The 27,118-nt window shown below is 43.0% G+C and overlaps 1 protein-coding gene across 3 annotated transcripts in view; it reads right to left on the minus strand.

Moving 5' to 3' along the window:
- ctnnd2a (catenin (cadherin-associated protein), delta 2a) overlaps window positions 1–26,742 on the minus strand; it is a 244,323-nt gene extending 217,581 nt beyond the window's left edge. For 2 of the 3 annotated variants that reach the window (XM_047568787.1, XM_047568785.1), the window contains exons 1-2: window positions 25,404–26,742; window positions 21,788–21,935 (exon numbers count right to left, since the gene is read on the minus strand). The gene's annotated coding sequence lies outside the window, so the exon portion shown is untranslated. Of the gene's footprint in view, window positions 1–13,996; window positions 14,494–21,787; window positions 21,936–25,403 lie in introns of those variants that run through there. The other variant, XM_047568786.1, reaches the window with a different exon arrangement.
- Window positions 26,743–27,118: the final 376 nt, after the last annotated feature.

Raw genomic sequence — 27,118 nt, forward strand, 5'->3', positions numbered from 1 at the left:
TGCATTAAAGTTCTCCTTGTTAGCCTAGACACTGAACAGGATTTTCATGAGCAAGTAGGTGAATCCTTTTCTGAACAGGTCATGGAGAAAAAAAGGCAGTTGTGCTAATGCTAATGCTACTGCCAACTGAGCAGAACCAAGAAAGAGAGACAGGTTCTGTTCAAACAGCCAGTTTGGAAATGACAGCCCATCTGTTCCAGCACTAGCACAGCAGACGCAAAAAAAAAAAAAAGAATGTGAGCCTAGCATTATTTATACGTCAAGCTCTAGTCCTCTTTCTCTACTGGCCCATTGTATTATCATCCCAGCAGTGGGCTGGTGATATCTGTAACCACAGAAACCAAACCAACTAATAGTTTCCATGGTTTCTCTACAGCTGGACCTTAACGACCTTAATCGTGGACTCTAGCTGGTAACCTGCTGACCCTCAATTTACACTGCGGTGTACGTGACAAAGACAGAAAGCAGGACAGTGGGCGTATGTTTTCTGAACTGATTACACTGGCATACAGTCACCCTTTGTGTGCGAGCGCACATCACACAAACACCTACAGTATGCGCATGAGGCACACGCAGCGTGGAGCCATCTCCACTCAGCCCCCACCAGTCAGCCAACAAAGAGTGACCACTGCTGGGTATGATGTTGAGGGCAGCGAGCCTCCGCTGGAGAAGCTGATGGAGACCTTTTGTACGGTCTCCGACCTCCTGCTGTCTTGGTGAATGTACCATAATCGGAGAAAGAGCGATGCAGCCTGACTAACCATGAGAGAATGGAAAATTCAATTCGTTGCACAGCATGGGTGCAGAACATCCTACGCTGTATACAGAACTGGAAAGGATGCATTTGTGGGTCTGTTGTACATCCGTGTGTGTGTGTGGGGTCCTATTGGTGTTTGTGTCTCCTTCGCAAAACGTACTTCACTGACCCATCAAAATTGCACTATGTGGGGGGAAAAGGGAATTGACTCGTCTTAAAACAAGGTTTGTTGCAATACCCTCCTGGTGGAAGACATAGAGGTGATGTAACACTTTGAAACATTGGCGAGATCTAAAAACTTCCACTCCTGGCTCAGCCCCTCCTTCCATGTCTTAACTGTTTAAGGCTTGGCCTTCGAAAGATCAAAGTCAAGCCTCAATGTGCCTTTGGTTTCATTAGACCTTGTGATCCCACATTATTCAACAGTCAATGAACTTGTCACATACCAGTGACGTGTTTCTTTTATGCAGAATAAAATTAAGTATAGCTAATAATGTCAGTAAATATTCTTGATTATCCAGGTCATGTTATATCTAAGGATACAAACCAGTTTGAGGTCCTTGAAGAAGAGGATTCATCACTCATCGAAAAGGTTTCTTCAATTCTAAACAGACTGATGGAAGTCTCAGGCTTTTCAACATCTTGAGGGGTTGTTGAGGGTCACATGATGGCCAAGGGGGTTAGCAGCCCTGTTGCCACTGTCAGCAATAGTGTAACCAACCTGAATGACCCTCAAAGGGGCTCTCAATATGTTATAAGGCTTGGGATTGCCACTTTAGAGTGGAAGAACCCTTTAGATGAGAAGTGAAACATCTTGAAAAATCTCAAGCACGTCCAGTTGCTTGGCTTCTTTTCTAATTTTGAAGAGGTGAAAAGTTTTTGTATTTCAATACACACTTGGCACATCAAGTTAGGAAAAGAAAAAAAAGACCAGGTGAGCTGGAAGACAATATATAAAACCTAATGTTTCCCAGTTTATGGGACAATAGCCTGTGCTGAAGTCTGAATTCTGATCTTCTGAAGGAACAGTAAACAAAACTGTTGAAGACTATTTAGCCGCCCAGACCTGACTAAAGGATTCTTAAGGGTGGATGTAACACAGTAAAAAAACACAACTAGCATTTAAATGTGACCTTTTGAATGTGGAAACACTAATATTGACTGTCTACCAAAAGTATCAGAGCAGATAAGGTGGCCTGCCTTCAATAACTGTAATCCCCAGCTTCGCTTGCTCTGTCTGTGAAATCAATATTATTTTATTTCTTCTATTGGAGAGGAATATATGGTCCATCCGCGCATAAAGATCCTCTCTGAGCCAAAGGTTCCACTGAGAAAACATCCATCATCCCATGGCTGCAGTGCATGTCAAATTATCAGGATTAATATCACATAAGCAAACTGGCAGCAGTGAAGCAGGGAGTGACAAACACAACGCTCCCACTTCCACAGTTTTCTGGCAGGGTCCTCCCCACTTTCACGCAGTCCACGAGTCTGTCCACACTTGCGCGAGTACAGCTCCCTGGCTGCGAAGTGGATTTGAGCTGAAGCTGTGGCACATCTAATCAACTGTTTGTCTCCCGGTTTTGGAATGCGTTGTCATGTCAGTCTTGAGCCCACAGTGAAAAAGCAAGCAGAGAAAAGAGATGAGTTGAGACAGAAGTGTGTGTGTGTCTGCGTGAGAATTCTGCAATTTCTGTGCATTTCTGAGAATCAGCGATTCTTTTTTTAGTGCAGTCTTCTTTCAGTTTATTTCAAAGGCCTCTGTTTGACACATAAAGACGCTCACTCCAAATGTCTGGCACTAGCCCAAACGTGGCAGATTTTGAGCCTAATTGGCCTAAATAACAGCAAGGGGTATCTTGTCATTGCAAATGACTTTGGTTTTTCATGAAGAATGTCCAAGTAGAATTTCCGTGGTTCCCAAAATTTGCAGTTACACATGCAAGGCACATACTGCAATCATAAAACTGCAGGCAGTTTAAGATAAAGACCTAATGGCATTTTGAAATACCAAGTCACCATAACTTTGTTTCATTATTTCAAATGGCTGTCGTCAGTAACCCACACAGTTTCCCTTTCTGAGCGAGAAGCCGGTCGTTGCTTAAAATGATCAAACCTCCTCCGCATTTCTGTTCTTCTCTGGACCAGTGCAGCTTTCTTTCAACCATCAAACAGTAATGACAACGACACACACAGGCGGCCCTATTCTGTTGCTGGTGTCTGCAGCCAAGACGCCAAAACTGAGACACGGTCCCCAACAAATCTAAAAACACACCCAGCAGATTCCACCCGTAATTGACAAACTCAACAGTGAGGGGTGGCTCTGCTTAACAAACACTCCCCCGAAAAGCCTGTGGGCCGTGACTTCTTCCTTTTACCCATCTCCTGATTGATAACATTCCAAAACAGAAAATGTTTTTCGCTCCATTTCTCACGAGCAGAGCTGATGTTCTTCTGTGATTCCACTGTGCACATAGATCGTTAGAGATTCATGAGCTGCACAATATCTAAGTTAATTTATATGCGGATATCAACAGAGAGCCACTCGATGAATTATACATGGCAGATGCAACCCACAGAAGACAGATGAGTGAAATTAATGTGTGCCTGCACTTCTAGAGCCTGGCCATAGTTGGGATCTGCACCCCCATGCACATATCACAGGGAATGAAGAAGTAACATCAAACGCTACTTATTAGGCAATTTGATGCCAAATGAATTACCATGACATTCCCCTCACTGTGCTATGTGATGTCAGAATTCTGTGTAGCCCTGCTGAATCCATTATATTTCAAAGAAAACTGGGCAAAATAAGGTTTCACGGGAGTATGTAGAAGACTTGGCCTCCAGAAATCCCAAGCATCCTTGTGCAAGAAGACTTTGAGTTTCAGCAGGGTTCAATGAATGAGAGATGCTTAGCTTAAGAATACAGTAGAAGGGTTGATAAATAATTCCTGCATGCTAATAATTGTTGCATTCTCTCCTGATTTTTAGAAATCACCTGTGTATTAGAAATCATTTTGTGTATTCGTCAATGAAATGGCTTAACCATCCCACGTCTCAAAAATATGTGGAACGACAAGAGAGGAGTGAAATTTTAATTTCAGTTGCTTTTTGGTTTTGCCCCCACTCTGTAAAAGAACGGACAAAGAAAGTTTCTGCATTACAGTGAAACCAAGGTTTATTAAACAGCCATTGCTGCGTTTCCATTACCCCTGGAAATGCGCAAAACTGCTAATGGAAACGCCTACATTTCGCTAAAACACTTTTACGCTCTCATTAGGGGTTTTTTCGAACATATCGATAGAACGGTTCATTGGAGACACTTTTTCTCCAATTCCGTAAGTCCATCTTCCTCAAAGTGAAATCTCATGTAACAAAAAAAAGACAAATATGGGATATCGCGAGATGAGACTTTACGAGACTTACAGCTCGTACGCAAAACACCTTTCAACGGAAACACATCAAAATTTCAGAAATATTGCTTTAATTATGTAATAACAGTGTAATGGAAACACAGTTATTGTCGCACTTCTTATGCTCTGCTGTTGTGGTCTCTTTTACAGTTCAAGGGATTGATTTAGGGAGGTTTCAGTCTATTAGCCGAACCCTTTGCATTGGTTGGATTCCTATAATCCTTTGCTATACGTAGACCAAGACGAACTCAAACGGGCATCAACTTGCTACGTGGTTGTTCTCCATTTGTGTCTGAAAGCAGCATTCTCCAATCACAAAAATGTAAAAGTGTCAAACTGAGGGAACAAGACAAACATACAGAGAGCTCTAAACTGTAAATTGGGAGATTTTCACAAAACTTTTTTTACCACGGCTGGTGTAAAAGCCTTTCATTTCCCCATTATCCAGCTTGTTGAGTTTCACCAAGATAACGTGCGTCTCCAGCATCCACTTGCTTACTTAGGGATCTTAGCATGGAGCATTCCTCTTTGTGTTGTCTGTGATATATAATTTATGGATCACCACCAGCGACTCAAAAAAGAAAAAAAAAAAAACACGCACCTTCATCCTCATTGGGTTTTTTTTTCTGAATTACTTAATAATATAGCCTTCTGCACTCCACGGGAGGTTCAAATGTACATTAATATGAATAGACCCAATAGCAAAAACCTGTTTTGTACACAGTTATGTTAAAAGAAAGCATTTTGTTGTGAAGCATGCTGTATAACAAAAGATGCCCCGAGAGGGGCCGGGCATAAATAAAACTGCTCAGCATTGGGATAGAGCATATATGCGGCCCACTCTGACATGAGCTTTATTCAGAACAAGCACAATGTGTAGCCAGACCAAAAACCTGCCTTTGTTAGCTCAGGTGGGGTGAAATGAAATCGAATAATGTGGACAGCAGGAGCTGAGTTTCGAGTGTGGATGCAGCTCTCCAGTGTCAACACACATCAATAAACAACCTAATAAAACTGCCCGTGGTCAAAACATTATTTCAGCTTCCGTTCTTCCCTAAGACGTGCTCAAACACTCACGGCTTAAAATCCCCAAAACCATGTAGCCTGCGTTCTACAGGTGGCTGCTGCTGCTGCTGCTGACGTCACTGGCCATTCTCTAAAGGTGCTTTTCACTTTCTTTCTCCTCCGCCTCGTCTCATGTCAACCTCTTCCTTTTGCTGTCTCTGATCTCTGACGTCACTCTTTCTGTCTCTGTGCCATCTCCCTTTATTTTATCTCCATTGATCCGAAAGGGGCCAGATCTGAGAAAGCACATAAACCCCTCACACCAGGACAATAAACTGAGGTGGCTCAATCCATAAACGGGCCATATTGCCCTGATTCCTATCTCCTTCTGTCTCTGCGCTTGCCATCATTTCTATCACATCCTTCTCCACAGATGTGAGAAGGAGTTTGAGTGACAGGTGGAAGTAGTAACAGCAATATACAGCTGATAAGAATCGGTGTGTGCTGCTGATGGGCTGTCTGCTGATCCAACCACAGGCACCAGCTATGGCATTTATACCACTTGGCTGGCCTCGAGCTTTTAAGATAGAAACAGCACTCTGTGTGTGCGTGCATGTGTGTGTGTGTGTGTGTGTGTGTGTGTGTGTGTGTGTGTGTGTGTGTGTGACAGTAAGGGATAAGGGATTACCCAAGATCTAGTGAATGAGAAAGAAAGTGAGGAAAAGCAATATGAGTTTTGGGAAGGAGGGTGTAGATTTCACATGATACAAGCACAAATTTATTTGGAAGACTAACGGCGAGCCGTTTCACAAAATTCACGGTATCTCGCAGTTTCGGAGTCACGCCGGGCCGCCAGTGGTAAATGGCATTTAATATTTTAAGGGTTTATTACCAAATGCTAATTGAAGGATCACTCTTCGAAGTCATGAAAATGTTGGAATAACATGGTTTAAACTTGAACTGAGACCCTCACTGCAGTGATGCAGATTCCAGCACGCCCCTTTTGCTGCACGTCATTCGGAATCCCTCAGTCAGCCGCAGTCAAACACATCACTTCATATTTAACAGAACCTAAATAACCTTTAGATAGCTCTCTGTACCAAACTGAGCAAACATCTTGACTTATTTATCTTGTTTGTCACGATGGAGATTATTTTTAAGCTCAGTACCTTATATTTCATATTCAGTCGGCTGTTTCAGCAGTTATGACAGGAAGAGTGGGTTAACTCTCAGCGTGTTTTCATTAGACATGGAACGCTCTTGAACTAAAAGACATGCTGTGAAAATGTGCACAGAGAAATTTTTTTTATGAAACACTTTTAAGCTTAAAATCTTCAGAAACCCTTTGATCAGTGATTGACCTCTCAAGAGACTGGGCTGCAAAGAAAATACCCTCAGAATGGCATACTATCAAAAACACTATTATAATTAATAATATTATAATACTTTTTCAATAGTACTTTTAGTAATTCTGCCTTATCTGTGATATTATGCGAATTAGGGAAGTATAGATATTTGGAAAGTAAGGCAAGGTAAAAAAAAAAGTCTAATTATGTTTTGTACTGAAAAGACACAAAAATTGGAAAAACAAACCAAAAGAAAAAAAAAGTGTTTCCATTGCCAGAACATTTAAGTGTCAAAGTCTGTGGAAAGTGCTGTGAATGTCCCACTTCAACAATAATTATGATATCTTCTCATTCCACTCACTCCATTGTCAATGTCGACTAGACAAATAGGTCTGTTCAAGTATGTGCAGTTTACTGACGTAACGCACGTAACAAATGAATACCCTACTGTCACACCTCGACTTCTAAGCATGCTGGAGAACCTGCAGTGGATGCCACTTCAACTTCAAAGGATAAAACGCCCTCTCTAGAGACGCCGTGTGGTTTTTCTGTGCTAGTGTAGAATCATGGCAGACTCTGGGCAACCACATCCCGCTCCTCATCTCCTCGTCTAGAGCTGAAGCGCTAATTTTAAGCAAACAAAAAAAAACACAATTATAGGTGTTTATGTATAAATGAAAGAAGAAAATAGTAGGGGTGGGTATTGGCAAGGACTTCGTGATACGATACATATCACGATACTTGAGACAAGATACGATACGTGTCATGATACTTGAGTCAGGACATGATACATTATTACGATATATTGCAATATTCTACATAGATTGCATTAAATGCAACTTAAAATACAAGTTGTGTATGTGTAAATCAGAAGACAGTGGTAATTCACTGGACAAAGTGAGTCAAAAAACTGTCGATATTAAGACATTCAAAATCATTATTGTATCAGAAGAAAAAAATTCCGTTATATTGCCACATATTTTTTCCCACCCCTAGAAAACAGGTTTCTTAATCCTACACTGTGTTCCTTTAATATTGCTCGGTCTCCTTTAGCTCACTTATCACAATGATAATGTGACAAGATAATTTTCAGTTGCAGAGGGACATAAATCAATAATGATAGTAATAGTTATATAATAATAGTAATAATAGTAATCCACACCTGACATTAAGGTTTTGCCTGCAGGCGCAACAGGTTCAGCACCGCAGGTCGGCATCCTGGCGCTCTGGTCTCTACAAAAGCAGCAACATTCTGTGTCCTTATTTGAACAAAGAAAGCAACAGTCCTCGCCCACACACACTCGCATACATTCAGGCGCAGGTGTTCATATCCCATCAAACCTGTTATTTCCCACTTGACCAGCCAGAAAGATAATACTATGTTGCTGTGCGGAGGGACTATAGATGAAGCCAACGACAATATACCTCCCCGCTTCTTGCCGCCTAACATGTCATGCCAAATCTTTTTTTTCTCCTTCTCCCTCTCACACACACACACACATTTTAGCGACAGCTCTAACATCTCCTCCACTTAGGCACCACTTGAGGCGCTTAGAACTGCGGCACTTGTCTCTTTTCCGAATCTTTGGAAATCAGACCGAGCAGCCACAGTGTGGAAAACATCTAACCGATTTCTCACCCAGAGATTGTGCTGGGGGAAAAAAAGTGTGTTTCAGTCAATAACTATTCAACGGAAACGAACCATTAGCTTGAAGTCTGCCCTTGAAGACATGGATAACACTGGCACATACAATCCCACCCTTTGGACACATTAATTCTGACGACAAACCCCCACACGTGTGATAAAGGTCACAGTCGCACACACACATGTACACATGACCGGCGGTCGCACGTGCACAAGCCAACTCTGGGCTGCATTTTTCACCCGGGGATATCAAGATGATCTGAGCTCCAGCTCCTCTTTGATGCTCAATTAACTCTGGCAGACCTGGCTGAGCCAGTTACTAATTCAGCTTAGCAAGTAGTGTGCCAGGCGCCAACGTGACGTCAACAGCCACAGCTCCTCGGTGTAAGGCCTGCACTGAACACGAGCCATTAGGCTCCGCTGCACAGCATTTTCATTTTCGTAACTGGCAAATATAGCATGGTGCAGTTCTGTGGTTTCCCCTGTCACGCTGCCGAGGTATTATTTCTCCACGCTCTTCCGTCACTTCTTGCATCTGATGATTCCTGGTCTCTCACTCAGTCTCTCTGCCTCTTTCTCCCCTCAACAAGCTCTCTCACGGGCTCTCCATTTTCCTCCACACACACCCACCTTTATTTTCTTGACCACTCGCCACTTCCTAATACCCTCTACTCTCACCAAGCTTTTTTGTCACACGGCCTCTCGCTTTTATTTTCCCTTTGCCGCCGTCATTTTTTTTTTTTTTTTTGCTTCCTCCGTTGCTTTCTCACAGTGAAGAGTGCAGGGATGGAGGGAGGATAGTGGAGCGGAGGGACGGGAGGGGAGGGGGAGGGTAGTGGGCTGACAGAGGGAGTCCCATCTGCAGCAGGCTCATTAGAAGATGGGAGGAGAGACGGAGGCAGAGACACACTAGAAGTCATTCACACACATATCTCTCTCTCTCTCTCTCTCTCTCTCTCTCTAACACACACACATATTGCTGCCTTGCTGGTCTCATACAGACACATCGCTACCTCCTCGCTCTCCTTCCCTGTCTTCTTCCTGCTGCGCTCCTCAAAGTCCTGCTCTCATTAATCACTACAATATACAATACACAGCAAGTGGTGAGTGGCTGCACCTTTTACCACCTTCCAGAACTGTGAGGCTGTATATTTTTACTACGTGTGGCATCAGTGAAAATCGAGCCATAAATCCAAAGCATTGTTAACACTGGGCAACTTTTTTTCTTCTTCTCCTCTATTTCTCTTTTTTTGACAATGAAAAAGATTACTATGAGATGCACTACTGATAGGCTCAAGGCCACATAACTTGCAGATAATTATACAGATGATTGATGCGTTTTCGGCTTTAGCACCTTGCTCCCGAAGCAGGGAGAAGAGCCACGTATCTGTGGTCACTGTTCATTCGCCTTATTCATCCAAATTAAACTCCACCGCCATATGGAGCCGTTGACTTGTAAAGTGAAGGTTTGAACAGGTGAATTATTCCAGTTGCACAGCCCAGTCTAAGCCGCAGCAGTGTAATTGCTTCACCTTTAAACCACTAATAATCGTCCCTATCCTTGGCACCTTTAATGTGAAGGTCAACAGATGGCGGGGGATACATTAATGGTGCAGGCAAGCATGAAAAAAAAGAGGTCACGTCACATCAGCAAAAAGCCGCGGATATGTACCACCCCAAAAAGTTATTTCTGCAGCATTGGGAGTGCTGCTCCCACGGTGGCCGTTCATTCTCCGCTTTGTGTGGTTTAATAGCATGTCTTTGTTTTAGCTAAACCCCCAGCAGGCAACGCAGTCATTGCTTCTCATTCATTACAAAGAGGTCAAAGCGCCAGTGACAAACAAGCGTCATTTGAGCTGTGAGGGATTCTGTGTCTTCCACAAGGACATCCCAGTGATAAAAACAAGGCCTTGAACTCAACCTTTTGGCTGAAAAATGGGCTCTCTTTTAACAACTACACTACATCTCATAGCCACATATAAATATGCAACCACTCGCCTGCTGGATCCCAACCAGAAGAATGAAAACTAATTTCAATCCTGCTCAGTCGCTTGTGTCTAAAAACTAAATGTGAATAAAGCGCGTTTTCACAGTAAGATCAACTCATTATACTGTACACAGTGCAAAGGGCAGTAATGCACTACTTAAGTTAGAGTAATGACAACAATGAATAAGCGGTTTCCAAGTTTTGAATACCTCCAAACTGCAAGTGAACCGCTTGTTAAACCAAAATAACCAACACAGTTATGACATACACTGTTCATCTGGACATAACCACACCTGTCAAGTGACCAAAGTCAGGGTCAGCCCATGCTGTCCCCTGTCCACTGTGCCCACACCATTGATCGGCATGTGAGCAGCAAATCTAGACCACGGGGCAACGGAAGAAGGCTGCCTGATCTGATGTATCAAGTTACCTTTTGCATCACATTGATTGTGCGTGGCTTAGATGGCGAACATACGGCACCAGGATGCAGGAAACACCTCCTTGCCATTGTTGTGGCTGCATGCTCGGTCTCTAACAATGTTCAGGTGGCGATACGCATAAATATAAATGGCAGGACCCAGATTTTCCAGAAGATCATTACATTGTAATGAGACCATCAATGTTACTGACTTCGCCGGCTGGCGGTTTTAATGTTGAAGCTACTCGGTAGAAGTCCCTAAACAATGTCAATGGACTTTCCCCAAAAGCAGATAAAAGAAAAGCCAGAGGTGGAAGTGCAGTTTCGCAGACATCTGTGAATGCATTCCTGATGTGACAGAATTCTTATGCAATTATTTATCACTAACTAAAAATACAGAAGAGAAGATTATTTTGCAATGGGGGAAACAAGAGCGAAAACATGTACAATATCACATTCACATACTGATATCTCTCTTAGACAGCCATGTTGTGTGTGCTACACAGCACCCTTGAGGTAAAAAAAGAGTGATGTTACAGGTTTAATGGTGCAAAACATGTATGTAATCCTCTACCAATTCCACTGTAATGGCGGTATTGAGAAATTGTCCATTAGCGAAGGCACATTCCTTTTCTTAAAGATATACTTATTAAAAGATCTCATATGCTTCTAGACACGAATGGGAGCATCAAGTTATCTCATAGAGAAGCATATTGTGGCTGCCAATTAGCATGTAGTCTATTTCCATGAATATGCAATTGATGTAATCGGCAAGTGTGGATCAACTGTCAGCTAGCAGCCTGAGGCTAATGGGCGATGCACTTAAGTGAATGCATGGAAGAAAACATGGACTTTAGAATGTTAATGGCAGCCATTGACCTTCTTTGTGTTTTTCATTTCCCTTCATGTTCTACAGCTTTCGGTTGCATGTTTCTTTCTTGTAGAAATATAGAATGCAATGGTGTGTCACATATCTACCATCATTTCGATTAATACGATATATAGTTTATTCAGAAACGGTCGGCACACACATTTTTGTTAGAAGCACTTATAGTTGAGATTTTAAATGTGCGTCGTGTCCGTGCCAAGACACTAAACGGAACAGCTTTCTACCCTTGTCTACTTTAATGCAGGGGTCAAAGGTCAGTCATAAGTGCAGAACAGAACATCTGGACCAGGTGGAGATTCACTGTGACGACCGTTGGCAGGTGCTTAAGTCGGTGTAGGATTGGACTCCGGGCTCACTCTCACAGTCTCACTGCCCATAATGTCACATGAATTATGAAAGGTTTGGGAGCAAATGAACGGAAAAGATCTGAAGCCTTATCCCACTCAAATATCTCTGTCTTGATATTAAGTATAAGTTAAAATGAGCAGATGAAATTTCAATGCTGACATCAAATTTTTACAACACCCAGTGTCTATGGACTAGAGTTATTTTACTGTACGCTCTAAGCAAATCCTCAAGCTGCCTTTTTACAGAGAGAGTTCTTTTCTACTTCTCTTGGTTAAAGTCTTCATTTCATGTATGTGCTAAGTACTGTCCTTCTATTTCTATATATTTGCAGGAACAGAAATCTTGTGTTTTTTGACGTATCTTGATTTCTACGCCTCGTGCATGCCTTTCCTACACACACGAATGACAAACTTTGACAGTCACAGAATGGTATTTGATATGGTGCAGTATAAATGCACTACCTAACGCCCAGTGTTCGCTTTCGAATGATAAAAGAAATGTGATTCATAACATTTACAGCCTTTTCAAATCCTCCCTGACCCTGCTCTGCCACGGGGAGGATAACTATAACTCAAACTCTTCCTGTCACATCAGCACTAAGCTACGTATAAGGCAACTGCGGGGCCAGCTCATCTTGGCAGCTAGTTGGACTGTCGTCAGCACTCCATCCTGTGGACGCCTGCCAGTAGCCCCTTCGACCGATCAATAGGAACCGGCGGCTAGCTTTCCCCCTTTGCTCTCTCGTTCCCCGTCTTTCCCTTCCTCTCCCAGCTAACACAGTATGAAGACTGTTCTGTTCTGCCAGCGCAGCATAGTGATTAGGCATTAGACCTGCGCTGCTGTGTGAATTAGCTTAATCTGTGTCCGCGATGAAGGACGAGGCTTTCCATGCCCGCTGGAGACATTCACTGGACATAAAAGAAGCTAATCTTTAGGAAATTTGGAAACAGGCTCGAGCATGTGTGTGTGCGTCTGTGAGTGTGTGTGAAGAAGAGAAACGGAAGAAAAACTGCCAGTTCCCACAGTGATACGTCCTTTGTAATGCTGCTTATCCTTCAACAATATTAAAAAAAAAAAAAAATCTAACAAGTTCTTGAAGCTACGGTTCATGAAGATGAGTGTTACACTGTCGTCTCTTAATGCACTTGGAAAGTGGCTCCAGCAGATTGAGACGCTGTTGTCTGTGCAGGACATGGGAGAGAGAGGGAAACTATACGTCCTAATAGTCCTCCACCAGAGGTCAGTTTGAGAGGAATTAGAGGAGACGGGATTCTTACCTGACCACTGGCTAACCTTAAAATCTCAATCCAAAGTTTAATATTATTGAAGGCACACAGACCAAGAGGCAAAACGATTAGGTATAAGGTAGAGGATACATGAACAGCCTTTCCCTTCTTGTTCATTTGTGCCTCAGCTGTCCATCATGCACCTGCCCAAGTGATGACTTGCAGCAGGCTGAACATGCACCCACAGCGTGCCTAACAGCCCAGCAGCCCAGCCCTCCCCCCCCTCCTCCTCCTCCTCCTCCTCTTCTCCTCACTCCACATCATCTCCTAGATATATTGTCGCCCTTGACAAACTGCCAGCGTCCAGTCCCCCTCCTGCAAATGTCTATTGATCAAAGCACAAGTATGGTTGTGGAAAAGGCATGGAGTCTTACCCATACTGTTATCCTTGTATCACCTCTCGTGAGCCAGAAACTTGCAGACAAAGAGCAGCTTCCATACAACTTGATGGGTATCACCACTCACCGAGATTTACAAGCAATACACTGTACTACCTGAGGCACGTCATGTCGTGTATCATAATCCCATGTCCAGTTACTTTAAAGATTATAACAAAATCTTATGGTTGTGAATGAGGATGTGAAACAAAATCCTCAGGGAACCATGCTCCGTGTGTTTACAAGGTGCCTTTTTTCCACCTTTCGAGCACTTTTACGCACAGCCAACGGCGAATTTAGGTCAGCAGTCAGCTGGAGCTAAATATCTGTTGTGTGTCGGTATATCTAAGCACAGTCAGACGCTTGTTTGTGTGAGGTGCTTCACAGCACGATTGCTATCACAGTTTCCCAAAACCAAACACCATGCACGCCGGACTGAAAACGCGGGGGCTTGCAGACACCTTCTCCCTCTCCGGCCGATAAAATTAAGTCTACAGCTGGGGAAACAACGCGATGACTTACCGAAATTAGATCCTGTGCACTGTCGGGCGTCTCCTCGTTTCCCTACTGTCCCTGGTCCGCCCCTCTCTCAAGTCAATCCGCAGTGTGCTCAGATCAGATCAGAGCGGAGCAGTGCGCCTTTTCGCTGCGTCCTGCTTCCAGAGTTGCCGGGTATGGAACGACCATTTGCCGGGAAGCTGGGGCGGGGGTGCAAGGCTGAGGCATCCGCGGGGAGGAGGGGGAGCGGGTCGTGGAGGAGACGGGTGAGGAGGAGGAGGAGGCGAGGCGCTTGGTACGAAAGCGAGGAAGAAAGAACGAAAGAACGAAAGAAAGAAAGAAAGAGAGAGGAGAGCGGCAAAGCACTGCAGCGACAGGGAGGCAACACCACCACAGAGGAGGCAGACAGCGGCTCTCCTCTCACACTCGCTTCATGCACATGCGCGCGCGCGCAGCATCGCCATCATAGAAGGGCCTAGAGCGCCATCTTCAGACCGTGTGTGGAAGGGGAAGGGGAAGGTTGGGAGTCGTCTCAAACAGTTGATGCCTTTCACACAGTTTGTGCATGCTCGCGCTGGGGTCGCTCTGCTTTTTTGACAGACCTCTGGTGAGTCAGTGTGGCTCCACGGGTGACACGTTCAGCGCACTGCGCCCTCAATTTGTCCCAGTGAATCATATATTTCCATTTCACTGACAGTGCAAAGCATGTACGCATTTGGGTGTCTTATAGAAACAGATACCCTTGGCTCCAATTAATCCCTTGCTACATCCTCCCACATCACCCACACAGAAGCACTCCATCTATCCGTCTATCTATTCCTTTTAAGACCTAAACATGAAATGCCAGACCCTGACTCTCACCTCATACCAGCATATATATCATATCATATCTAAAACCAAGACTATATCATAACATCCATTAAAGAAGATGGGTCCCACAATATCACAATGTTTTTTTCTCAAAAGACCACCATGACCACGATTCCTCCTCACCTGTGTTGTTGTGCACCCCCATCCCCCATCCCACATCCCCCAACCCCCCTCTGCGCACACTCACTCCATGGCAACCACATCCCTTTGGGGTTACGATGACGAGAACATCAGCTGACCCGCACTCCATAATTTCTCCACCTTCCTCTCATTCACTTTTCACATTCACACCTGGTTTCCCAGGGCTCAGAACTGCTGAGTATTTCAGAGATGCGTGGCCCTATTGTGTGTTCTGCACAGTCAGATCTGCTGGCCCGAATGAGCTGAAGGCTGGCGTTCTTTCTTCCTTTCTTTCTTTCTTTTCTGTTTGTCTGATTTCATTTATTCTTTCTGATCAGAGAAAATACAAGATACTGTGAAGGCGGAGGGACAGAGGGAATGCAGTCTGCAGAATACGAAATGAGAAAGGAAATGACACGGTACTAGTTACGTTGCACTAGTTTATCAGATGGATGAGGTAGCTGGGGACAAGAAATACAAATTTCATGTGTTGCAATTCACATTATATTTCTGTTTTGTTCTGTTTTGCGACACGCTGCACATGCATTCACTTATGAAAAATGATCGCAGTGAAACCCATAGCAATTTTAAAGATACATTTATTTGTTTGGAAACACATACAGAAACTCAAACATGACTAAAACCTTTCTATACTCACAGCACATGCTAGTGTGTACCCTGAGGATTGACTTTAAGGAATGGCCATTTACTCCATTTGTCTATTTCAAAAGTAAATGGTGCAATAAACAATGCAACGAAGAAAAACTTTTTTTTTTTTTTGGGCCAAAAGTTGATGAATAGAACACACCTCTGCATAAGATTTAGAAACACAACAAGAACAATGCCAAATCACAGACTCAATTTCTTTCTCTCACAGCTATGCACACGAAAAAGGGAGACAGAGAAGAAGAAGACATGTATTTCTTGATTTAATCAAATGAACCTGCAGGAAGTCTGCAATATTTAAATATCCTTTAAAATGCTCCCAAAATTAGGGTCGATTCATGATCAATAAAACTTTATGTGATTTAGCACAGATGCACTGGTTTGGATGCAGCTTCATCACACAATATTTTAATATAATTTCAGATCAGCTTTTTCTTATCTGTTTTAACTTATGTCAATACATTTTTCATTCAGCACAACACCACATTTGAGCACAACGGTATCGTCAGCCTACTCGTAACACATTGTAAGTCAATATGTGCACAGTGTGCTCTTCCCTCATTACACCTAGTGAGGCCCCCCCAGCATTGCACTTTAACCCCCAGCTGCGCTAATGATCAGAAGATAACCTTGTGGTTGTGCTGTATCTTAATATGACCAATGCATGTTATAGAGAAACGGTAAACATCTCTTTATAAATGAATACATGTGCCATCTCTATTCACCATCAGCGGTCATCCACCCCTTCCACCCCTTCCACAAGCGCTGTTGCAGACCGTCAGCTAGAGAATGTCCAGAAACCCTGGTTCTCATTAATTATCTGCATTCACCTGCATTTCAGTGACTCACTACAAGAGGTTTTCATGTTTATTTATCATTTTCCTTTTTCTGTTTTCTGCACTTTTGTGTCACATGGATTTCTGTTTCCATGCTGTTTTTATCTTGCACGTATGGACAAAACAGGCATCACTTCACCCGAGCGCTCTGTCATCTCTTCTGATATCTGAAAGATAAACACTAGCATCTTTCACATATTGCGTTTGCGCTGGTTTTGTGCAAGCTTGATAAAGGTCAGAGAAGATGAAAAATAAAACGATGAGTTGATTTTAGTTTGAGCTGTGTGATTTATTTTCTTTTTCTTGCCGCTAAAAGTTTGTCATTCCTCAGAGTCTCTTTCCCCATCCAATGCACATGTGAAGAACAGAAAGTGGTGCACATGCATGTTATGCATGCATACCATTAGATGGTGCCATTGAGCTGGGAGCTGGGATATAATTTGGAATTTAGTTGGAAGAATTTCCAAAGATCCAAAGATTATTATTTCTAGCTCTCTATATTTTCCTCCACATGCAAAAGAATCAAAAATCTGCTTCTTAGTAAACAGTTCAGATATAAAATAAACACTCAAACAATGTGCAACAGTGGCGCAATACAGTAGAAGCTTGTTTTCTGAAGCCTATTAGTGCATTTCTTCATCAAAGTCAATAAACATGCCAGTTTGCATGATACACTTTGAGCTTTACTACCGAGCGTTGAGCATGCACATACTGACAGTGTGCACGGTATGGAGCGCAGAGGAGGTCCAAAGACTATGAAAGTGGTCATCCAAAATGACCTTTACAAATATTTGTCCCATGCTGTAACAAGTGTGCACCCTTTAGGTTTATTCAACCCACTAGATATTTTTTTCCCCCACTTCAGTCTGCCACAGTGCAAAGTTTTGATTTGAGTCCACTTGCGGAGTGTTTTGTTTTGTTTTCGTTGCTCATGCAGTCATGGAGTATGTTTCACTCGCAGGCTTTTTGATTGGCTCAGAAATGTGGCCAAAGACAACATTACTACATCTGGTACAGAAAACCAAGTCCTGCCATAGCTGTGGTTGGTTGTGTTCATACCAGCCAACTGCAAAGATCAAATGAATATTTTCACATAGATGGAGCAACACAGTATCCTCCAGCTGTTGGCCTTGAAAAGATAATCAAGAGCATGGATTGTTTGTGCAAGAGTTATAAAAGTGTCTTGTGCAAATTTGGCGTCCATTTGTTGGACTTATCCCCAACGCTTACATCACATTAGTTTTATTTAAACGCCAAAGATATTTGTACAGTGACACACGCTCAGAGAAAAGAAATTGAAGTCGTGAGAAGTTGGAGCTATGGCATGGAAGACTCTGATAGACACTGTGGTTGCTTATGAGCTGTGAGATTTCCTGAGTGGGAAAAGTAAAGGGTTCTGCCAAGAATATCAAATATTGTAGCCTCAGATATTCCATAGACGTTGCATGGAGCAACAAAATACAACAAAAAGCCCAGAAGAAACTTCTGCGGTATACAGTGTACAATATGAGGGCAGTGTAATTGTAAAAACTTGGCCGCTGGGATTTCCTCACAGGTTTCGAACTGATGCCGGGTGACCAGCTCTTACTCAGCTTCAACCCAGAGGTGTTTCTGTGCAAACCTGGTTTTGTGCAGGAGAGCAGAAATGAAAAGGAAACCTTGGCAAAGTTCACAGGGGCACTGTATAAAATGTATTTCCATGCTACAACACATTCCTCACATGCGTGTCAGTGTGGAGGCTTGAAGCTGTTTTGAGTAACTTTACACATGAACTCAGATGAACCAGGTTACACATCTACACACAGCGAACGTAGAGTTCAAAGCAATTACTGCGCCACACGTTTCCAGTCATCCATACGTAGAAAGAAACCGAAATAAATAAGTTCAGAAATTGAGTTATGTGTAATAATGTAAAATAACTGAGAGAAAAAGTAGTGAATGCACGTAGAAAGGGAGGTGGAAAAAGGCACGGAAAACCAAGACGCCAGCTAAAATGTATGAGTGATCAGAAAGCCGTCCTGCCCCTTGTCAGTGCAAATGAATGACAGCTGGTTCAGTCCAAACTGATGGCCTATAAAAAGGTGTGTTATTACCAAGTTGTCACACAAGGAGCATCTCATGATAGGTAAAAGCAAAGAACTCTCACTCTCATAATCCTTAAGTGGAAAGAACATCATTCGACCATAAACCAGCCACGACCAGGTGCTCCTCGCAAGATTTCTGACAGAGGGGTGAAAAGAATTATCAGAAGAGCTGTCCAAGAGTCAAGGACCACCACTTGTGGAGACCTTCAGAAAGACCTGGAATTAGCAGGTTCAGTTGTTTCAAAGAAAACATAAGATACTGTAAGATACTGGGAGAACATAGTCTGGTCAGATAAGAGCAACATTGAACCCTTTGGATGCCATAACACACACCGTGTTTGGAGGACAAAACGCAATGAAACATCACAGCAAAAACACCACACCGACAGTGAAGTCTGGAGGTGGGAACATCATGGTGTGGGGCTGTTTTTCCGCATTTGGTACTAGCAAACTTCATATAACTGAAGGGAGGATGAATGGAAAAAAGTACAGAGACATTCTTGAGAAAAATCTGCTGCCATCTACCAGAATGATGAAGATGAAACGAGGGTGGACATTTCAGCAAGACACTGATCCCAAACACAGAGCCAAGGAAACTCTCAACTGGCTTCAGAGAAAGAAGATAAAGCTGACAGAACAGCCCAGCCAATCACCGACGTGAATGCAATTGAAAATCTATGGAAAGAACTAAGAGTCAGAGTTCGTAGAAGAGGCCCACGGCACCTTCAAGATGTAAAGACTGTTCGTGTTGAAGAATGGGCCAAAATCACACCGGAGCAATGCATGCGACTAGTTTCTCCATACAGGATGCGTCTTGAAGCTGTCATTACCAAAAACTTATTTGTTTTGGATTCTTTCTATGTATGGATTCCTTCAGTTGTTACCAACACCTTCATGTCAATAGCACCTTTAGAAATATGTCTACTATAAATATGTCTACTGGGATTTTTAAAGAATGGTCCTTTTCTTGCCACACTTTGGACCCTTATTACAAACTGAGCATGGTTTAAATGCCACAGTCTACCTGAGTATTGTTGCTGACCATGTCCATCCCTTTATGACCACAGTGTACCCATCTACTGACGGCTACTTCTAGCAGGATAACGCACCATGTCACAAAGCTCATATCATCTCAAACTGATTTCTTGAACATGACAATGAGTTCACTGTACTCCAATGGCCTCCACAGTCACCAGATCTCAATCCAATAGAGGAACCTTTGGGATGTGGTGGAACAGGAGATACACATCATCGATGCCAGCATGGCTGGTGAGTGTATATGTACATAGTATTGGTTTGTTCTATTGGCCAAAATAATAATAGGAAATAAATAAATAAATAAAGGTGCTTAGCAACAGAATGCTGTAAATGTAAACATGTACAGAATCCCAGAAGACACACATTTCCTGTCAAGACTTCCAGTCAAGTTACAGCAAATTCCGTTTTTATTTTTTGTTCCCCTTTTTTTTTGTGTATGTATGTGTTTTCTCTTTTTTTAATCCATATTGTTTCTCAAAGCTTTCCCATTCACAAAATGTGTCGCAACACTCTTTACGGGAAATGATCTCGGCGATGTAGTTTACCAATCACGAATATTAAGCAACAGTGTCTTCGAGTACGTGCTTTCCAAGTCACACCCTCACATCTTGCCTGTCACAGTGACAAAAGCCGCGCGCAGCATGCGGGCGTGAACGCAGAACAAATTCCAGCTGCAGAGGAATAAATGAACAAGCGACTAAACGCCATGCTTCGGTTTGTGTTCATTGGCAGCTGCTGACACGAAACCATTTTATCTACCCATTGCATCCACAGCATTTCATCACTGGCAAGACAGGGGCACATGACAAACCAGTGGATTAGGAGAAATGCACGGCTGGATTAGTAAACGTTCAAGAACTAATTCACTACAAAAAAAACACACTAAGTTTTTAATTGTTCAAAAAGGCAATCCATGAAAAAACATGGCGTGTTTAAATATTGCTACGAAGTGTATTTCAGTTCATAGGCTGAATTTGTTGAGTGGCTCAGAGATGTTGAAAGTCCCTTCCTCATCCTCAGGAAGGAACATGACTCAGCACTGTGGCACCTAATGAAATGGTTCAAATAGGATAGACAATCATTGTTTTAACGATATTTCATTAGACAAGGGATACAACCATACAATCCCTCTTCATCCTTTTTGCATGTGTTACAAGTTTTGTGTTTTGGGAATTTGCTTTCCACGGAAAACTGTCCCCTTTGTTGCAAATTTTTTTCTCAACTTAATACTCAACATAAATCCACAATTTCCAGCAGTCCATGTAGACTTATCATATTAAGCAAAACTAAGTGCGAGTTATAACTGGGAACAAAGGGAGACACACCCGGCGTTTATGATCTCTCTTTATTAATCAAAATAACAATGCAGTGAGTCATTTGGCCAGAAGAATAAGATGCCTCCCTGTCGCACAGAGGCGAGAACACCTGACTGAACGTACATAGAGACAGCTAGGCTAGTTCATGGCAGCGACAGTTTGCATGCTTTGTTTTAAATGAGTCACAAATAAAAAAAATAAAATAAAAAAAAACAAGTGTGACAGAAAGAAAACAATTGCATGCCTGAGACTGATTTAACTCAGCTTGACAAGCAGACTTTTGCCATTTTTTAAATTTTCCCACAAGTATCAATTGGCCTTGAACGCGACCTGTGTGGTGTGTTACGCACAACATTCATTCATTTTTCTTTTTCTTCTCTTCTTTTTTTATTCTCTTCCTGTCCCTAAATTCGCATTGTTGATTAGTTCCTGCCAAAAATGCCAATAACGTCCCACTGCAAGTTAGACTGAACTTTCAACCAGTTTAGGAGGATGAGTTTCAGAATCTCCATTTCCCGTAAATGTTTTAATCTTTCATGGGTTCATAAAGGTGCAGGTGCCACAGCCAAAAAAATGTGCTCTATTTTAAGCGCGGTATGAGTGATGATGTTGAAATACCTAACTACATTCCTCACGGTAAATGGCAACCTTCGCACTTCTAGAGAACCGCGGTGTCCACAACAAACGTTGGTGCACTTGCTGCGACATTTGATTTATGACCTCAGCCTTGCACATTCAAAACGTAACAAGGGAAGCACAGGCACGGTTGGCATCGGCACACAGCTACAGATGTAGTGGAAAAAGAAAAGTAATGATTTAAAACACCTTTAATATTCTTCGCCCGTGTATGTCCCACACATAGTTCGTAAGTGAGTCACAACGCACCAAGAAGCAAGACGAGTCTTGCTGCGAGACACCATCGCTGTTTGATAGCTGTTTTGGTTACCCCGGTCACGTTCCATGTCCCCCGCAGGTCTTCCTGGTAACACTGTCATAACCTGACGGATGTCTTTAATTACTGCAGACTCCAGCACTGCAAGACAAACACACACATTTTAATACTTGTGTTTATTAAAATTCCAACAGAACTGCATTACCAGGCGTTATAAATAAATACCGAGGCAGCATCACTTCTGCAGAACAACAGCAACAGCTCTCCGAGCCATAGACACGGAGAATTACTTTGTAAGATTTAGATATTCCTGCATTCGCCGTCCAATCTAAATCCAAACACTCAAGAAGACATTTGGTTTCTGCTCCGTTGCACATTGACAGCGTTTGTTTGATGTGGTAGCAATAAGGCTTGAAAGCATTAAAAGAAAAACAACCAGAAGACTAAGAAGACTAAAAAAAGACAGTGAGCTAGACGCTAGGTCTTCGTTGAGCTGTCAACAGTTGTCATATTGTCAGGTTATACAAAGTGATTTCATTTCATAGCCACCATTCACATCTGTGTGTGTGATGTGAGAACTGGCAGGCTACAGGTATCACCTTGTATTTGTCTGCGCCAGTGAGAAATAATTTGCTCGGTCCTTGTGTATCTCATTACATGCAGCCTGGGAGAGATTACTCTTTTCCCTGACGGTTTAAATAACAACTGTTTTGCTGCTATAAATCCAATAAGAGCCTCCACCCCTCGGATGCAGAATCTTCCTCCCATCTGTTTCTAAAGAAACATAAAATCTTAACGTGGATGATATTACTGAAGCCAGAACGTCTCCATCTATTTAGCTCACAGTGAATTCTGAATAGTAAATATGCCTTTAGACTGCAAAACCTGCTTGCTCAGGGAATAGTGTTTGATTTCTTTCTGCAGTGGTAGCAGCAAACCATCGGTTATGTCAGACCCAGAGGTGAAAGTCAAGACATGATATGAGTAACAATTAAAAACATGACCACATCAACTTTTCAGTCTTGGCAAAATATTTTAGTTGAGCCCACACCGGTGCCAGCTCATTCGCCTTTTGTTCATTTTTTTTTTCAACTTCTGAGACATTATTATAGCAAGCAGGATGTGGGATAAATCAGTGATAGCTGACAAGCTCCAGACATGGGTAGAATAGCATTTACTTGCAAAGTAGTGAAGGTGTTGTTACTTCCTCATAATAGCAAAAGAAGCCTATCGAAATAATTAGAGTAAGACAATGTATATTAAACAGATCAGTGTAAGTAGCTGTCAACCTGTTTATATAAAATCTGTGGAGTGCTCGTGTGAGGGAAATAAACTGAGAGCAACCATACGAGCCTTCTAATAAAATCTAAGTTATATCTTAGAAAGACACAGTTGAAAGTAATAAAATAAAATTAATCACACACTATAAATCATGACAGTTCTGCACATGGATGTTGTTTTCTTACAAGTGTCATACATGCCAAACACAACATACACTGTAATTAAGGCCATAAACAAAATGACATTGTCGTTGTCATTTTAGTGATGTAGGGAAACACCAGACCTCACTATATAATCCTCTGAAAGCTGGAAATTCATGACATCCGTGACAGCCCATTGTTATCTTTAAACAAAGATCAGTCAAACATTGATTCATTTATTAATTTTCCATAACATCTTGTCCTCCCGCGCGGGGTGGTTTGGCTGGGGTTGGAGTCTGTCCCAGCTGTCATAAGGCAAGAGGCGGAGAACGCACTGGACACGTCAACTGTCTATCGCAAGGCCAAAAACAACAAGCAATCATTCACGTTCGCACCCTTTCCCGTGCCAATTTAGAATCACCAATTAACCTAGCATGTCTTAAGACTGTGGGAGGAATCCAGAGAACCCACACAGGCACAGGGACAACGCGTAAACTCCACACAGAAAGGGCCCAGTTGGCTGGCAGGTTCGGATCCGTGTCGCCACTCAGACAAGGACCCAATGGCCAGTCCTCGTCTTGAAGGCTCCTTTTAGAAAGTCCTTTTAGAAAGTCTCCGCTCACAGATGGATTTATGAACAGTGAAACTCCATTATATTTATGATTTACTGAATCCCAGTAGCGTGATTGCAAAGTGTAACCCCTGTACTATAAAGGCTACATAAGAGGCCATTTATTACTGACTTTTATTGCTATGGCTAAATTTCAGAGCTGTCGTTTATGATTAGCTGTAGCCGCGTATTGGCAGATAAACCTGCTTTAATTGTTCCAAAGGACGGAATCAAATCTTCAAGTGAACACACTATGGTGAGGGCAGCTGAAGGTTAACACGATAAAACCACCTCCAATATCTCCAAAATCATAATGTTTGTTCTTTACAAAAAGGCAGATGTATTCAAATGGTGGAAAGATTATGTGTCTTTAGTTCTTAATAATGAAATCCCAGGAAAGCAAACTCTAGGAATTTTAGTGCTCAAATTTTAGTCAGTGAAGAGCCTCCGACCGTATCGATGTGCAAATCGCAAAGTGAAAGACAGGGAAGCACGGGTGCGATCATAGGTTCTGAGGGGCCCTGAGCAAAGGCGTACGTCGCAGATATGTCGCCCCATTGCGCTGGTTCCCCTGACAGATGTCCAAACTAGACTTACAGAGCATAGGCGGTCCAAATTGAGTATTATTGATGTAATGTAGGACCTTCGAGGAGGTTTCAAGGGTTTTTCACCCTAAGAGATAGCCACCTGAAGAATGCCTCGCAACAGGCCACACTGACTCAGTCTTCTAAGGGGCCTAATTTGATATGTCACACAGTGTATGTATGGATGCACGAACGAACGAATGGGGGGGTGAAGGGGGTTACAGATGGACCTGCGTTCGCAGAATCTCCCAGATCAGATGAGCCGTATGGGTGGAGGCGGAAATGACTAACATTCAGGAAATGAACATGAGGCGAAGAGCACACTGCACTATTGGCGATTTCGTTCACACTCTTGCGGGGGGGTGCGGAGAGGGAGGGTTTTTCTCAAATCCAGCGTTCAGTCCATCGGCCCATGCATGCAGCAGCCAGCATGGAGCTGTGAAAACCTGCCCGCCGCATGTGCAACCCAACCAACTGTTGCGTCCGTCAGGCACTTGATACTGGCTACTGGTGTCAGCCAATATCAGGCCGCTTGCCCCCCAGCTTTTCACAATCCATGTGGCAGTAAAGTGAAACTTCTGTCAGTGAGGACGGAAGTAAGGTCACATGTTGCGGTTGCAGGGCTGCGTAAGGCAGGACGTGAGAAAGGACTATATCCCTGCGCTCAAAGACACCACAGCCGCTGGAATAAGTGAGAGGACGACTTACTTTTCCCCCCTACGTCGTTCTGTAGCAACAAAAACTACGCATCTGAGGCAGCAATGAAGTCTCGCTCGTTACCAGCTTTAGCCCGCGGTGAATATGAATGAAGAATGACCAATGGTGAGTAGCCGGGATCAAGCGTATGTAGGTGCACTAAGGCGGTGACGCACTAAATTAAACTCGTTTCACACACCGGATCCAAGCTCGATTAAAAACCGAAGTGGGTTCGGATTAGTGCGGGGATTAAAAACAAGCACACATGCCACGAGGCTGGAGCGTGCAAAGCGCTTACCGGGGTCCGACTCCGCGCTCCTCCGTGTCCCTGGCTCCTCCGCAGCGCGACTGGCTCCTTGGCTGTACGTTGAAGAGACTTTAAGGACTTTCCAAACAGGGGGAATTCCGTGGCAATTACTTCCCATCTGACAGTCATAAGGAAACCGAAATAGATGTAGGATTTACGGGAATCGGCCGGGGGTTCACAGAATTTCTGTGGGACTGCTGGAAATGCCACTGAAGTGAACGTTAACGTCCAGGGAGACGATCATTAGTTCGTGCGTGCAAAGAAAAAGGCTAATAAAAATAACAAGAGCTAAGCGTATTTTATGTATCATTCATCATAATGTAGAATTTGGCTGAAGTCATCAAAAAAAAAAAAAAATCAATCAATCAGTCATCAACAGTGTGGTTGACACACTACTCATCATATTGTGTAACGTTAAGGTGATTTGTGTGGGAAGAAAAGTGAGGTTTGAGGTTGAGTGAGCAAAACAGCTGAGAACTGTACTTTAATAAATGTACTGACACACACTGGGCTTAGGTGTGAGATAATGACATTGCTGTTAACCATTATTGTTTCTCTGGGTGGTTTTTACTCTAGTCTAGCAGGAATTAATTGTCATGTGACACATGGACAGTGCAAACCCTGAGGGCACACTGCAAGAGCCGTAATTTACAATGGAGAGAAGGACAGTCTCGGGATTACAGCCTCTAATCCTGGCAACAGGAAAAAGACCATAAGTGGACATGATCACTGAATGTACTTCTGGGGTTCCTCGAGGAAGTGAATGTGTTTTTACGTGCCAGGCATCCTCTGCTCTGTGGACGAGAAAGGGCACTTCAAAGAAACCAACAACGGACCTAATTTCGTTTAAACTGCCACTGTAAAATTGGAAGCTTGCCCCACAGTCAGTTTCTCAGAAAAAGACGCTTAGGTAACACACAGGAGTCTTTTGACTTGTATCTAAAATATGAGCATTGAGAAAATAGGCAGCTCTTTATTACAAGCTGGCAGCAGTGAGTTGCCATCTCTAAAGGCCCGTATTTCAGGGTATCACTTTCGGTGAAATGTCTAGCTCAATCTCTGGATTGGAGATGAGGTGGAGAAAATATTGACATTTCCCAACTTGGACACGGAGGCACAGGGTCTATACAGGCTCGGAGCAGATGGTCAAGTCTCGTCTGTCTGTCGAGGCTCCTTCTTCTGGGATCCTACCCATGCAAACTAATTTAAGTTAGTAAACTTAGAAATGCACCACCTGTAATGTGTACTTAAAATCCCCAGGGGCTCTGCATGAAGCTAAACATGATCCCGGGCAGCTAATATTTCTGGGCATGAGTGAGGTTTTCATGCAGAGATGTGGAGGGAAAAGAGACGACTTGTTTTTCCGGAATTAACGTTTTTTCAAAATCTCGCAGCAAGAGGGTCGGACAAGTGGCTTAGGGTCAGGGGACCGCCCTGTGGATGATTACGTTGGATGCATTTTATCAACTTCTGAGTCTAAGCGTTGTAAGCAAGGCCTGTGTGTGTGGTAAAGAACTGCATAGTCACAGCGTGCAGACTCTTTCAAGTTTATCTTGTAAACTGATCTTGATGTTCTAGAGTAGCCTCTATTTTTTTTGTTTTACTTGAGCAAACATGCTTTGGATTGACTGATATCTCTGTGTCACTCTCTTCCTGTGTCCCTCCACCTGTTATCTCAAGCCTCTTCTCTGCATTAGTCTCCTTGT

The sequence above is a fragment of the Mugil cephalus genome, chromosome 18, assembly GCF_022458985.1.
Source record: "Mugil cephalus isolate CIBA_MC_2020 chromosome 18, CIBA_Mcephalus_1.1, whole genome shotgun sequence".
NCBI lineage: Eukaryota > Metazoa > Chordata > Actinopteri > Mugiliformes > Mugilidae > Mugil > Mugil cephalus.